Source organism: Ornithorhynchus anatinus, chromosome 3, assembly GCF_004115215.2.
Source record: "Ornithorhynchus anatinus isolate Pmale09 chromosome 3, mOrnAna1.pri.v4, whole genome shotgun sequence".
NCBI lineage: Eukaryota > Metazoa > Chordata > Mammalia > Monotremata > Ornithorhynchidae > Ornithorhynchus > Ornithorhynchus anatinus.
In genome coordinates, this window is record NC_041730.1 from 97,837,678 (window position 1) to 97,850,994 (window position 13,317).

Sequence of the window (13,317 nt, forward strand, 5' to 3'; positions counted from 1 at the left end):
GGGCGAGGTGGTTAATTTAGGCTTGGATCCTTCTCTTTCATCATCAGTTTCCTTAAAGAAATTGTACGTTTGATTTGCCTGTGTTTGGCCAGAGCAATAAAATCCGCCCTTCTCTCAGGGGTGAGCACTGACTGCCGCAAACTGGTCAACGAGATGCTTATTTGCAATGTTACATTCTTTAAAATCCAATTATTAATTTTGGATGTTGCAAATCTCTAAGGGGAGAATACCAGAATCACTCATCAAAACCTCTCCATGCTGACTATTGAGTTTGTCATTGTTTCCCAAATGACTTCTTCATAACCAATTCAGAAGTTTCCATCTGCCTTATTCTTTAACACTGAAGCTGCAACAAACCCTGTATGAAACACTGTTGAAATCCACTGTTCCTCATTTTGTTTCCTCATGTTCCTTACTGAAGTGATGCCAAGAAGCAGTGAATATCAAAATGGTGAAAAAAAATAAAATTCCCCCAAATCAAGAAATGTCTAAATATAAAACCAAAAGCATCAAAGAGTGGTGCTTCTATTTTGTTATTAATGTGCTTTACTATGATCTGAACATCTGACCTCACCATCCTCCCTCACCCCAAATGTCCAACATTTTATTGTATTAATTTCATATTTACATGCACATAAAGAAATAACCTACTTTCTTCTTAGGGGACTGTTCTATTGCAGATTATAAATAACACACTGAATCAGTTATTTTCAACGTGTATTTTTATCTTCTGACTTTACTTCATTTTGAGACTTAAACCCAGAGACAATCCCTTGAAACAACATGAGAAACATTTTATATTTTTCTTTTAATAAAACCACTCTTCTTTTTTATCACACTTTCATTAAAAATTTTATGAACATAATAAAAAATATTGAAACCAACATTAAAATTCTCTGCTTGGGCTGCAGAATTATTCTCCAGTTTCCTTCTCCTGTCTCAAAGCATGCAAGTTGGAATGGATATCTTTGATTGAGTGGGAACTTGAAGTCTGAAGAGTGAAACCAGGAAACTGTACAGTCAAAATACAGAAGACAAAGGTTAACAGAAAGAGAAAGGAGAGAACCCTCCCTGGACTTTACTTCTGAAACCTCGTGGAACTGAAAATGCTGCACATAATGTCGGGCATGTAAAGAACACTCATACTGGGGGCCTAAGTGAACCTCTATGGGGAGAAATGTGCAGAGGATGCTAACTTGAGTCAACATTTGTCTGCAGTAAGTTAAGCAAGAATCATTTCTTTCCACATTTTGGCCTGAGTTCTTAGAAGCTCCTCTGGAAATGATTGCTTTATGTGGATTTCTGCCAACTACTGTTGGCATTCAGAAATCAATTTCAAAGTTACCGTGTCTTCTTTTCTGCAAAATATTAAGATGTTCCTTGACCTGCTCCAAACTAATCAAACCGTCTGAACTCTGTTTTGGACTATATATGTGGGCACTTCAATTTGTAGAGAGCAAATTTTTATGCTCGGCACTTTAGGGAGGGTATTGATTTTGGGAGTTTAAAACGATGTAATTCTGGGATATTTATTAGGTTTTAATTTTTTGATTCAAATAAAAAAATCTGGTTTAAATTTTTAAAGTTTAAAAGGTTCATATGCCCTAAAGTGTTTCTTTGGAAATATTACTCCAGAATTTGGAAATGGTACATATGCTAAATAAGCCCTTAACATCACAGTTTCCTCTTTGCAGTGTGCAGGCAACCATGTTTAATTTAGGACATTGGCCCCAGCATCAGTCCCAAACTTAACAATGTCTAATTCTTTTTTTTTTTTTTAGTGGGGACTTTCTATTGGATGGAAGAATGATGACACTTGATTATGAGAAAAACAAAAATTGAGCATGGGCTCCAGTTAGCCCAGGAAATTCCAGATTGTTTACATAGTTGGGAGAAGGGAAATCCCACAGATAAGATTTAGGACAGTCTAAAAAATGGCCAAACCTGTCAATGATCACATCCCAGAAGCAGAAAGAGCATAGGAGTTGGGGGACCTGGGTTATAATCCCAAGTGGTATAGTGCAGGTTTTTGCCCTGAATGGCCAAAGAGAAGAAACTGGCCCTGATTGTGTTATATTAAAATGCTGCAGTGAAATGTATAACAGCAGAAGTGGATGTACATCATTTTTCTAATCGTTTACTGTAACCAAAACTTACTGAAAAGAATATAATTGATATTGAATCTACTGCTGAGGCTAGATTTGCCTGCAGATCGGTAGTGGCCGTTCATTGGTTTCTGACTGAGAATCCACTGGTACAGTTACCAAATCCTCTGATTACCCTGGGGTTTGTAATTAAGTCTGCTAGATGCTTAGAAAGGCATAGAGAGAGTTCTTTCTGTTTTTCAGATTTGCCTTCGCCCAGAGAAAACCCAGGATTGCTGTACCGAGATTAGCTGCCTAGGTGAGTGAATCAAGGCATTCGTCAGTTTTATTTCATTTAATGCTTTTCTCCACAGAGATTAAAGCTCTTTTTGACACTAACTTCACCATTCTCAGAACATTTACTACTCCTGTTGGTTTAAGTGTTTGTCACCAGTTTGTTGAAAGCTCACTCTGGGCCCTATAATCAAGCATGTTCACTGTGGAGGAAAATAGCCAGTCAGCATATTATAGGGGAATTTTTGTGAAGAACTGCCTGCAAAAGACTCTAACTGTCCTTGGTGATTGATTTTGAGGATTTTGCCCAATTGAACCCGTTAAAATTCATTGCTAGTTTAGACCGTCTCTCAGTATCCAGGGTCATGCAGGGAGAGGCAAAGGGGACCCCAACTAAGCTTTTAGGAAAACTATTATTTCAGTGATGAACCACTGCTTTGTCTTAACTTTGTAAACATTTCATTCCAGTTGGGGGAATTATCCCTTGTCCCAGAGAATAGGTGGCTTTCTTTTCTGCTAGCTACATTTCATTCGTAGAAATAAAACTGAAAAGGTCACATGCTCAAGGTCCCTGACAAGATTTTAGAACTTCCTGATTCAGACAGGGGCCTAGGAGAGCAGGAGCATTTGTAATATAACTGATTTCTCCTTTTTTATGGTATTTGCTAAATGGTTACTATGTGCCAGACACTATATTAAGCACTGAGGTAGATACAAGCTAATCAGATTGGACACAGTTCCTGTCCCACATGGAGTTCACAGTCTTAATTCCCATTTTATAGATGAGGTAACTGAGGCCCAGAGAAGTTAAGTGACTTCGCCAAGATCATTCATTCATTTATTCATTCATTCAATCATATTTATTGAGCACTTACTGTGTGCAGAGCACTGTACTAAGCGCTTGGAAAGTACAAGAGATAGAGACAATCCCTACCAACAACGGGCTCACAGTCTAGAAGGGGGAGACAGACTACAAAATGAAACAAGTAGACAGGCATCATTTGCATCAAAATAGATAAATAGAATTATAGATATAAGATCACACAGCAGACAAGTGCTGGATCTGGAATTAGAAACCAGATCCTTCTGACTCCCAGGCCTGTGCTCTATCCACTAGGCCATGGTCATGCTGCTTCCTTCTGATTTGCCAGGAAACAATCAATCAGTAGTATTTATTGAACATTTACTCTGTACAGAGCATTGCATTAAGCACTTGGGAGAATTCAATACAGTAGACACAAGCCCTGCTCTGAAGGAGCTTATAATTGTGAAGAGATGCATGGAAAAATATATCAATATCTATACAAGATTGCTTCTTAAGACTCAGAAAGTTATCAGCCTTAAAATGTTTCTTCTCTGGCCAGAACTCTAGCTTCTGTAGTATCCCACAAATGTATTTTAAGTATCAATCAATTAATAATCTTTATTGAGCCCGTACTCTGTATATAGCAATGCACTAAAGGCTTGGGAGAGTACAAAAAAATAGCTGGCAGACATATCCACTGACTTCTAGGAGCTTACAATCTAGAGGATAATAATGGTATTTCTGAAGTGCTTATTTTATGTATTAAATGCTGAATTACGTACATGTTAATCAGATTGGACATATTCTCTGTCTCATAAGGGACTCACAGACTAAGGGGGAGGGAGAAAAGACACTGAGTCCCAATTTTACAGATGAGTAATCTTTGGCCCAGAGAAGTTTAAGGGATCTGACTCAAATCACATAGCAGGCAAGCGATAGAGCAAGGATTAGAACTCAGGTCCTTGAACTCCCAGGCCTGTGTTCTATCCACTAGGTCTACTAAGTAATGTTTTAGTAGGCATATGAATAAAGGACTCTTTTTCTGCAGGAATGGTTGTTTTCTTTGCCACTAAGTGATGCTTCTGAAATTTATAACTTCAAGTTAGTGTAATGATTAATAAAGGATGACATCAAACCGTATATCTGAATGCAACTAATAGAATTTGGACCCAATAAGAAGGCTCTTCCCATGTTTTTTGCCAATCAAAATGGGATTGGAATGGGATTTCCAAACACCAGAATTTAATTTGTGCCAGAACTCATTGGATCTTGGTCCTCAACCCTCTGGCAGAGACCCAATATTATTTTCCAGAGGCCCAGCATCTCTGGGATAATCTGTAGCCCCAAATCTGGAGGTAGAAGAAGAAGAAGTTATCCATTATCAATCAATCAATCAATGAGGACTTACAGTGTGCAGAACACTGTACTAAGTGTTTGGGAGAGTACAATATAACTAATACCGCAATTATTATTATTCCCCACCTCTAGACTTTAATCTCATTCTGGTCAAGGAATATGACTGTTTATTGTTGTAGTGTAGTGTCCCAAGTGCTTAGTACAGTGCTCTGCACACTGTAAGCACTCAATAAAAGTGAATGAATGAATGAATGAACAAGACTGGTAGATACATTTCCTGTCCACAACGAGTTACTGGAGAATATGTCCCCTCCTTCTTCCCCATCCTTCTGGGATCCAAACAGTCCTCTTCCCTCTCTTCTCACCACCCCCTCTGCCTATTAATAATGAAAACGATAATGATTGTATTTTTAAGTGCTTATTCTATGCTGAGCACTTTACTAAGCACTGGAGTAGATGAAATAAATTCAGAGCCGTTACAATTCTTATCCCATATGAGGCTCTGAGCCTAAGAGAGAGGGAGAACAGGTATTTAATCTCCTTTTTATAGGTGAGGAAACTGAGACCTGGAGAATAAAGTGCCTTTCCCAAGTTCTCACATAAGGCAAGTGGCAAAGCTGGGGTGAGAACCCAGGTCCTCTGACTCCCAGTCCCTTGGTCTTTCCACTAGGCCATCCTGCCTCTCACTGTGCCCAAAGCAATGACAGTGGAAGAGGTGCAGCAATTTAAGGCCCAACACTTTTCCCGGGACCAGTTAAGCATTTGGAAGGACTATCAGAAGGAGTAGGGAAAAGGAGGGGTCTGAAAACAAGTAGCGTGTGAGAGAAAAAGGCAGGAAATGGAAAGAGTCAAGGTGAGATGCACCAGACACAGAAAGGGAAAGCCATTAAAAACTGACTAGCAGTCAAGCTAGAGCGATTCTAATGCTGTTCACCTCACTATGCCCATTCAGGCACAAACCCCCCTCCCCCACATCTCTATTAATAATGATTCAGCTCATACTATGTACCAAGGGTTGATAGAAGATAATAAGTCAGACACAGTGTCAACCCACTTGGGGCTCACAGTCTAACATGAAGGAGAGGCAGTTATTTATTTCTTATTGCTATGGATGAGGAAAGTGGGGCACAAAAAAGGCAGGTGATTTGCCTAAAGTCCCACACCACACAAGTGGCAAAGCTGGGATTAGAACCCAGGTCTCCCGCCTCCCAGTTGTGTGCACTTTCCATTAGACCACACTGCTTATTGAGCTCACCTATTGCTGCTCCCTGATCTCAGCTCACTGGAGCCCCAACAGCCACCCCCGCTAGCCACTTCTAGAGAGGCAGGAGGAGGGAGTTAAATTCCACGATCTCCTTAATGAGTTTTTGATCTTTGGCCAGATAGGTGGATCATGAATCTCCTTGTGTCCGCTTGATGAGGTATGGGCACGATAGTACAACGAATGTAAAAAGCCACACCTAAAGTCATATGAGAAGATGGCCGAGATGGACTCACAAAGATCAAATAAAGGGTTTCATATAGGAAGAGGTGAAGAACATGACAAGTCCCAAAAGAAGGAATGGAACAAAGTATTCTCGATGCCATGAGGTCTGGTGGAATGGAAAGTGCATAGTTCTGCTAGTTGGGTAATCTAGATTCTAATGCCAGCCAGTTCTGCTCCTGGCCTGTTGAGTAACCTCAGGCAGGTGATTTAACCTCTCTGTGTACCTGTTCCCTCACTAACAAAATAAGGATAAGATACCGGCTCTTCCTGTCAGGCTGAGCGCTATGGGGGATTACCCTATATCTACCACAGAGCTTAGTTTGGCATTTTTAAACATAGTAACAAATACCATGATTATTCCTGTCACATTGTGGGCAGGGAATGAGTCTGTTCATTGTTATATGGTATTCTCCCAAGTACTTAGTAGGGTGCTATGCACACGGTAAGTAATAAATGTGATTAAATTGAATGACTGAATGAACGTATGAAAGAGAAGTCAGTGAAAGTCATTTGCTGCACTCTAGTCTGAGTTTCAGCAACTTCTGAAACAACCTCTCTGGTATTTCGGGAATCCATCTCACCTTTCTGTTCACTATACAGTATGTTGAAAGAGCAATCAGAATCATTCATTTTCCTCACAAACCTGCTCAGTGGAGCTGACTTTCAAAATCATGACTTCAAAGCCCATAGAGACTCCCATAGATATTTAGATTAATGTCTGTCTCCCCCTCTAGACTGTGAGGCCGCTGTGGGCAGGAATGTGTCTACTTTTTGTTACAGTGTACTCTACCAAGCCCTTAGTACAGTGCTTTGCGCATACTAAGCTCTCAATAAATACAATTGAATGAATGAATGGAGTGTCTGAGTCTGCATAGACTTTCAACATTAAAAATGGTGTTGATAAATTTTGCTTACTAACCATATATGATAATGCCCCAAATCTCTTTCTTTAATTGTTTTTGTGATATTTGTGAAAGGCTTACTATAATAATAATAATGATGAGGTATTTGTTAAGTGCTTACTATAATAATAATGTTGGTATTTGTTGAGCGCGTACTACGTGCAAAGCACTGTTCTAAGCGCTGGGGGGATACAAGGTGATCAAATTGTCCCTTGTGGGGCTCACAGTTTTTATCCCCATTTTACAGATGATGGAACTGAGGCACAGAAAAGTGAAGTGACTTGCCCAAAGTCACACAGCTGACAAGCGGCAGAATCTGGATTATAACCCATCACCTCTGACTCCCAAACCCGGGCTCTTTCCACTGAGCCATGCTGCTATGTACTTGGCCTTGTACTAAGCATTGGGATAGTTACAAGTTAATCAGGTTGGACACACTCCTTATCCCTCATGGGAATCACAGACTTAATCTCCATTTTACAGAAGCAGCGTGGCTCAGTGGAAAGAGCACGGGCTTGGGAGTCAGAGGTCAGAGGTTCGAATTCTGGCTCTGCCACTTAACTGTGTGACTGTGGGCAAGTCACTTAACTTCTCTGGGCCTCGGTTCTCTCATCTGTAAAATGGGCATTAAGACTGTGAGCCTCATGTGGGACAACCTGATTATCCTGTATCTACCCCAGCGCTTAGAACAGTGCTCTGCACCTAGTAAGCGCTTAACAAATACCAACATTATTATTATGAGGTAACTGAGTCACAGAAAAATGAAGTGACTTGTCCAAGGTCAAATGGAAAAGTAGCAGAACCAGGATTAGAACCCAGGTCCTCTTGCACATAAAGAAGACTGAATGGCACTAGTCTGTAGATACAGACATGCTTTTCTGGAGCAACATGGTCACAGTTAGACTGTGAGCTTCTCATACATGGGGATCATATGTTCTTTTATTTTATGTTCCCAAGTGTCTAGTAGTACAGTGATCTGCAAATAGTCAATAATGATGGTGCTGCTGAAGGAAGTACTAGTTTTCGATTTCTATTTCCTTGTCCATTAGTGCATCAAAAGCCTGCCATCAAAATGGCAGGATTCAGTTGGGACTTTTAGCCCCATGTCATTGATTAGATCATCACGTTTCCTTTATGGTTAGACTAGAAAACGTTGGAATATTATTTCGGGCTAATTTAGGCTAACTGCCAAGCTACAGACAAGGCCAACTTTGTAAAAGCATCAACAACCAGCTGCGTATCTGCCAGTACGTATTGGAAGACCTTGCCTAAGGAGTTTAACTGAAGTCCACAATCTGCTTAGGTGAAATAACTTCCTGGAGAAGCAGAAGCAAATCTTTAGGTTCTTTGTGGTATCATAAATCACAGAAACATAGAGACAGAAACATAGTCAAGATCCAGTTCCCATCCTTGTGAATTTTTGGTATTATTTTGCAGGAAATCTAACGTGTTTGGTTTTTACCCAGAAGCAATTACAATTTAATCTAGAAAACCACAGAATTCCTATAAAGGCTCTTTCCTTTTGTTCTGCTTAGGAAATGTAATTTTTAAAAAATAGGACAGTAGTATACAACAGCAGAGTAATATAGTGGCTCCCGTCACTACAAAACATTGAAGGATTGTGTCATTTCTCATGGCAGATATTGGCAGCATTTTAAATAAAGAGACATCTTAGCAAATTATATTCTTGATATTGCCTTCTGAAATACAGTGACTACATTTCAAATAATAAAATGAGGATATGAAGAGCAAAACTGGATCGAGAGGATTCGTACTAGCCTAAATGATCATTCATTATATCGCTTATGCCATTATCCTAATCTCATATTTTATCTTGTGTCTGTAAATGTGCAAATTAAAAAGCCTGAGGTAATTTTGAATTTTATCTGAATAGAAAAGAGATTGCAAAATTATCATCTCTTTGATAGTGAAATAACTTTAACCTGAATGGTGACCTCTTAGTATGCAAATAGTATCACTGTTGAAAGAAAGACATTTGGCTAATTGTTTAAAGTGATTAAGTGGAAAAAATCTGAGGAAAACAGATTTTGCTTTAAAGTAACCATAGCTGAAGGTTTATGTGATAAGGAAAAAGAAAATGTTTTATATTTATGTGCAGACTCAGAAGAATGATTGTCTACTGCTGTTCAAATCTGTGACTTTGCAGCTGTAATCAAAACCAGCAGGAGAGTTTCTGACTTATATCACTGGCAGCGAACTCACGGAATACATAATGCATACCCAGAAGAGTTGAGAGAATTTCAATAGTTTCTTAGGTAACAATTTTCATTTTCTGCTCTTAAGATGTTTGAAAAATGAAAGGCCGTAACCAAAAATCAAACAGTGATTAAACATCCATCTCTGGTTTTAAATGAGCTTTTTAAAACTGACGTGCTCCTGAATGTAATGCTCCACAAGGTGAAGGGTGAAGGCAACTTTCTGGAGTAACCCTTCGCCCTGGAAATCTCCCATTTTAACCTTGTTCCTCTAATCTCCGGATTACCGCACAATCAGAGATCACAGAGCTGGAAGGAGCCTCAAAATGTCATCTGAGCCAACTCTAGGTGAATCTGAACCATTCAAGATAGGCGGTTGTTGATCTTTTTCTTAGAGTTTCCCTCAGCTAGTGCCAGCATTTTTTTCAATGGTATTGGTTAAGTGCTTAATGTTTGCCTGGCACTGTACTAAGCACTGGGGTAGATGCAACCCAATCAGGTTGGACACAGTCCATGTCCCACTTGGAGCTCGCAGTCTTAATCCCCACTTCACAGAAGAGATAATGGAGGTACAGAGAAGTTAAGCAACTTGCCCAGGGTCACACAGCAGACAAGTGGCAGAGCTGTGATTAGAACCCAGGTCCTTCTGACACCCGGGCCCATGCTCTATCCATTAGGGCTTGCTGCTTCTAGCTTAACACCTCTGATACTCCGGAAGAACAACCATATGTCTAACTGAACCCCCCTCACCTCGATTTAAATCCATTTCCTCTCAAGCGATCCACTGTGGATACAGAGAACAGATGGTCAGCATTCTCCTCAGTAAAACCCCTTCATATAGTTGAAGACAGCTACTAAGTCAGCTTTTTAGCCTTCTCTTTCCAGGCTAAACAGCCCCAATTCTTTTAACCTTCCCTCGTGGGATCCATTTTCCATTCTTTTAATCATTTTTGTTGATTTCACAAAGCACAGAAAGAGCCAAAAGCAGGTTGAGTTTGGAACATACGCAAACTGGGATTTGGAACTGAAATCACATTTATTTTCCCTTGTGACCCAAAGAAAGCTTAGATTTTTGTTTTGTAAAGCCAGGATGATGTTGCCACTTCACAGATACAAACAGCTATACCTACAATTTATAGCACACCCTTCTTCCAGGGTGTTAGAGGCACAATTATCTCCATTCTCCTTACCACATCTCCACAAGAGCGAAAGAAGCCGGCAGTAGGCAACACCCCCAATTTATAGATAGGAAAACTGAGGTACGGAGAGAATAAGTGACTTGCCCAAGATTCACAGTAAGCCAGTGACTTACTTAGAGAAGCATCATGGCCTAGTGGAAAGGACACGGGCCTGGGAGTTAAAGGGCCTGGGTTCTAACTCTGGCTCTACCACTTTGCTGTGTGTCTTGGGCAAGTTATATAAATTCTCTGTGCCTCAGTTCCCTCCTCTGCAGAATGGAGAATCAATACCTCTCCTACCTCCTCCTTAGACTGTGAGTCCCATGTGGGACCTGGTAATCTTGTATCTACCCCAGTGCTCGGATCACAGTAAGCACTTAACAAAAGCCACAATTACTCTATTAGAGCCAGAACCTGAATCCAAGTCATGTGACCTACCCACTAAATAGTGCTACAGCACACCATTCAGAATATCTAGACTTTAATAATACCAGTAGATCATTTGATATAATATGTGATTTTGGATGGTTTATATGGTTTATATTTGGTTGGTTTCTGGTTACTGGTTTCTGCTTAGAAGTAGAAACTGAGGATTAATTCATCCTTTTTAAGTGAGCAGCAGAGACATTTCCAAGCTAAATTTCTCGACCTGCTATGCTCTGTGCCCTGTTTCTGAAAGCAGTACTGCTCTTCTTGTTCTGAGGAATAGACAATCAAATATGTCGGCAAAACCTCTATTATGAGTTCTGGTTCCTGAGGTTTCTCTAAAAGATTGCATCTCTTAATATGTATGCACCATCACTGCAGTAAACCTTTTTCCTTTCAAAATCTGGATTATACAGTAAAATCATAGAGATCATTTTTTTTTCTTTTTCCTGTTACAGGGGTTTGGATTGTTCTCCACAGAGGCTTAATATTGAAGGCAAATTGACTTCTCAACTGCTGCACTGGTTTTGCAGTTTTGCCGTAGAGCTTTAGAAGAGAGGAACGGTTGTTTGTCTCATTGGGTTCTGGAAAACACAACTTTTTCCAGCCATAGATCTCTCTGGTGACGGCTTAGTCAAGCGCATTTTGACAAGAGGTAAAGCAGCCTCGAATCGTGGATTCCAAAGAGCTGCAAATGTGTTGTTTTGACTGCTGCATATGGATATATTTAAAGGCAGAAATCCATGCTGTCAGGCCAGGAACACATCATCTGAGCAAATTATAATTTCACTTGCTAAAGTATTAAGGACACTATTGAAGAGGAGACTTTAAGTCTAAAAGAAAAATCTCTCAAGAGAAATTTACAGTAAGTGTTTTCTTGGGGTTTTTTTTTTTGAAGCACTGTGATCAGAATGACCCAACTTTAACATTTCCTTAGCACAAGTTTCAGACAGTAACTTTAATCTTGTTTGCTATTCTTCAGGGGCTGGTAAAAGAGAATCTCCTTGGCAGGTAAAGGCATTTCTGATCAATCTGACAGTATACATATTTTTTTTCTGCTTTGACTGAAAAGAACCTCACCAGGAGCAAATCCATGGATTTGTCATTCCTCTTGAATTTGTTCAACACCACTTTGGTTCATGGGATAATTTCCTCCTATTTGCCGGGAGTGATGGATTCACTAGGGAGAGGAAAACCTATTTTTCCAAAATCCAAACCTCCTTAACATTCATGCCTCTGGAATTCTGAACCCAATCCAAAATTTTTGGTGTTGAACTTCACTTGCCTTTGTCCAGGCCCTGCTTGTTTGAAAAGAAAGTTGAGGAGAGCTTTATTAAAAAGGCTCAACCAGCTGTGAAAAAAGGGTATTTTGATGATGTCAGTGGAAGAGAATAAAAAACACATGCATTAAAATTCCCTGGAATTATGCAAGACTTTAAAAATTAAGGGAGAAAGGCTAGGCGCAAGCATTTTAGGTTTATTAAACTGAAGTGTTTGAAAGGGAACTGGATGATTCCCAAGCTGAGTCCAGAATTACTCATCCATAAGGTCCTGTTGCCTGGACTCCATTCTCCAAATCAATGTGCTAACCCTCTTTCTCTTTGATATATCTGGAATACAACACCCAACCCTGCACTAGGGTTAGTTTCCTAAGAAAATTGTGAACCCAGCTGTTTCTATCCAAGCTACCAGGTTTAGCTTTCTTTTTGTCCAGACAAAGGGAGACCGATACGCAAATTTGTTGTAATATTCCCGGACAAGCTGAAAGCCCGCCTGATTGGCCTGAGATCATGTCTGATTGACAGTTGTTGCCTGGGGGCCCGGGAGGAACGGGGGGCTCAAAGGTTCTTTTCCGTAACTGGTGTCATCAGGCAGGCCTGATCTGCAGGGACTCCCAGGGCAGACCAGGGCTGCCATCTGTTAATCAAGCAATTGCACTGATGGTATTAGGATACCCGGAGCAGCCTCTAAGGTAAAACAAGAGGACTGTAACTCCAGAAACACTCTCCGGGTCTGCATAACACTCACTCCAGAAGTTGGATCGAGTGCCGAAGCTGAGATTTGACGGTGCCAATTTTGGTCATGGGAGAAATTTTCCACGAAATAAAGTCATCTCAAAAACTCACTCTTCTCTTGTGCCGACCTAAAAAGTGGAGCAATCCCTAAATGGCCATACTGTTGAGCCTTCCTTTTCAGAAGAGACTCAAAATCCATCTACTCTTTAGGCTCTTAGCAGAATTCCACCCAAGGGGGGGTTTCAACATTCCTGAATTCTGCCATTCAAACATGACTCTTCCTAGAGAGAAGAATAGTCCACTGGTGGTGGTAGGACTGGGGGGCTGCCTTTTCACTGGAAGTGAATCTAACTTTTGGAATAATAATAATGTAGTATTTGTGAAATTGCTTACCAGTGCTTAGAAGAGTGCTTTGCACAGAGTAAGCACTTAACAAACGCCATCATCATTATGTGTCCAGTACTGTATTAAGCCCTAGTGGAGATACAATGCAATAGGATCAGTCCTGGTCCCACATGGGCTCCAGTCTACAGGGGAGAGAGAATAAGTATTAAA

At 40.3% G+C, this 13,317-nt stretch overlaps 1 long non-coding RNA gene across 1 annotated transcript; it reads left to right on the plus strand.

The window, feature by feature from the left end:
- The first annotated feature begins 915 nt into the window (after positions 1-915).
- LOC114810305 lies at positions 916-11,605 on the plus strand. The gene is made up of 4 exons (XR_003758013.2): positions 916-1,217; positions 2,349-2,403; positions 9,047-9,203; positions 11,206-11,605. It is a non-coding gene; the product is annotated as an uncharacterized LOC114810305 (long non-coding RNA).
- Positions 11,606-13,317: the final 1,712 nt, after the last annotated feature.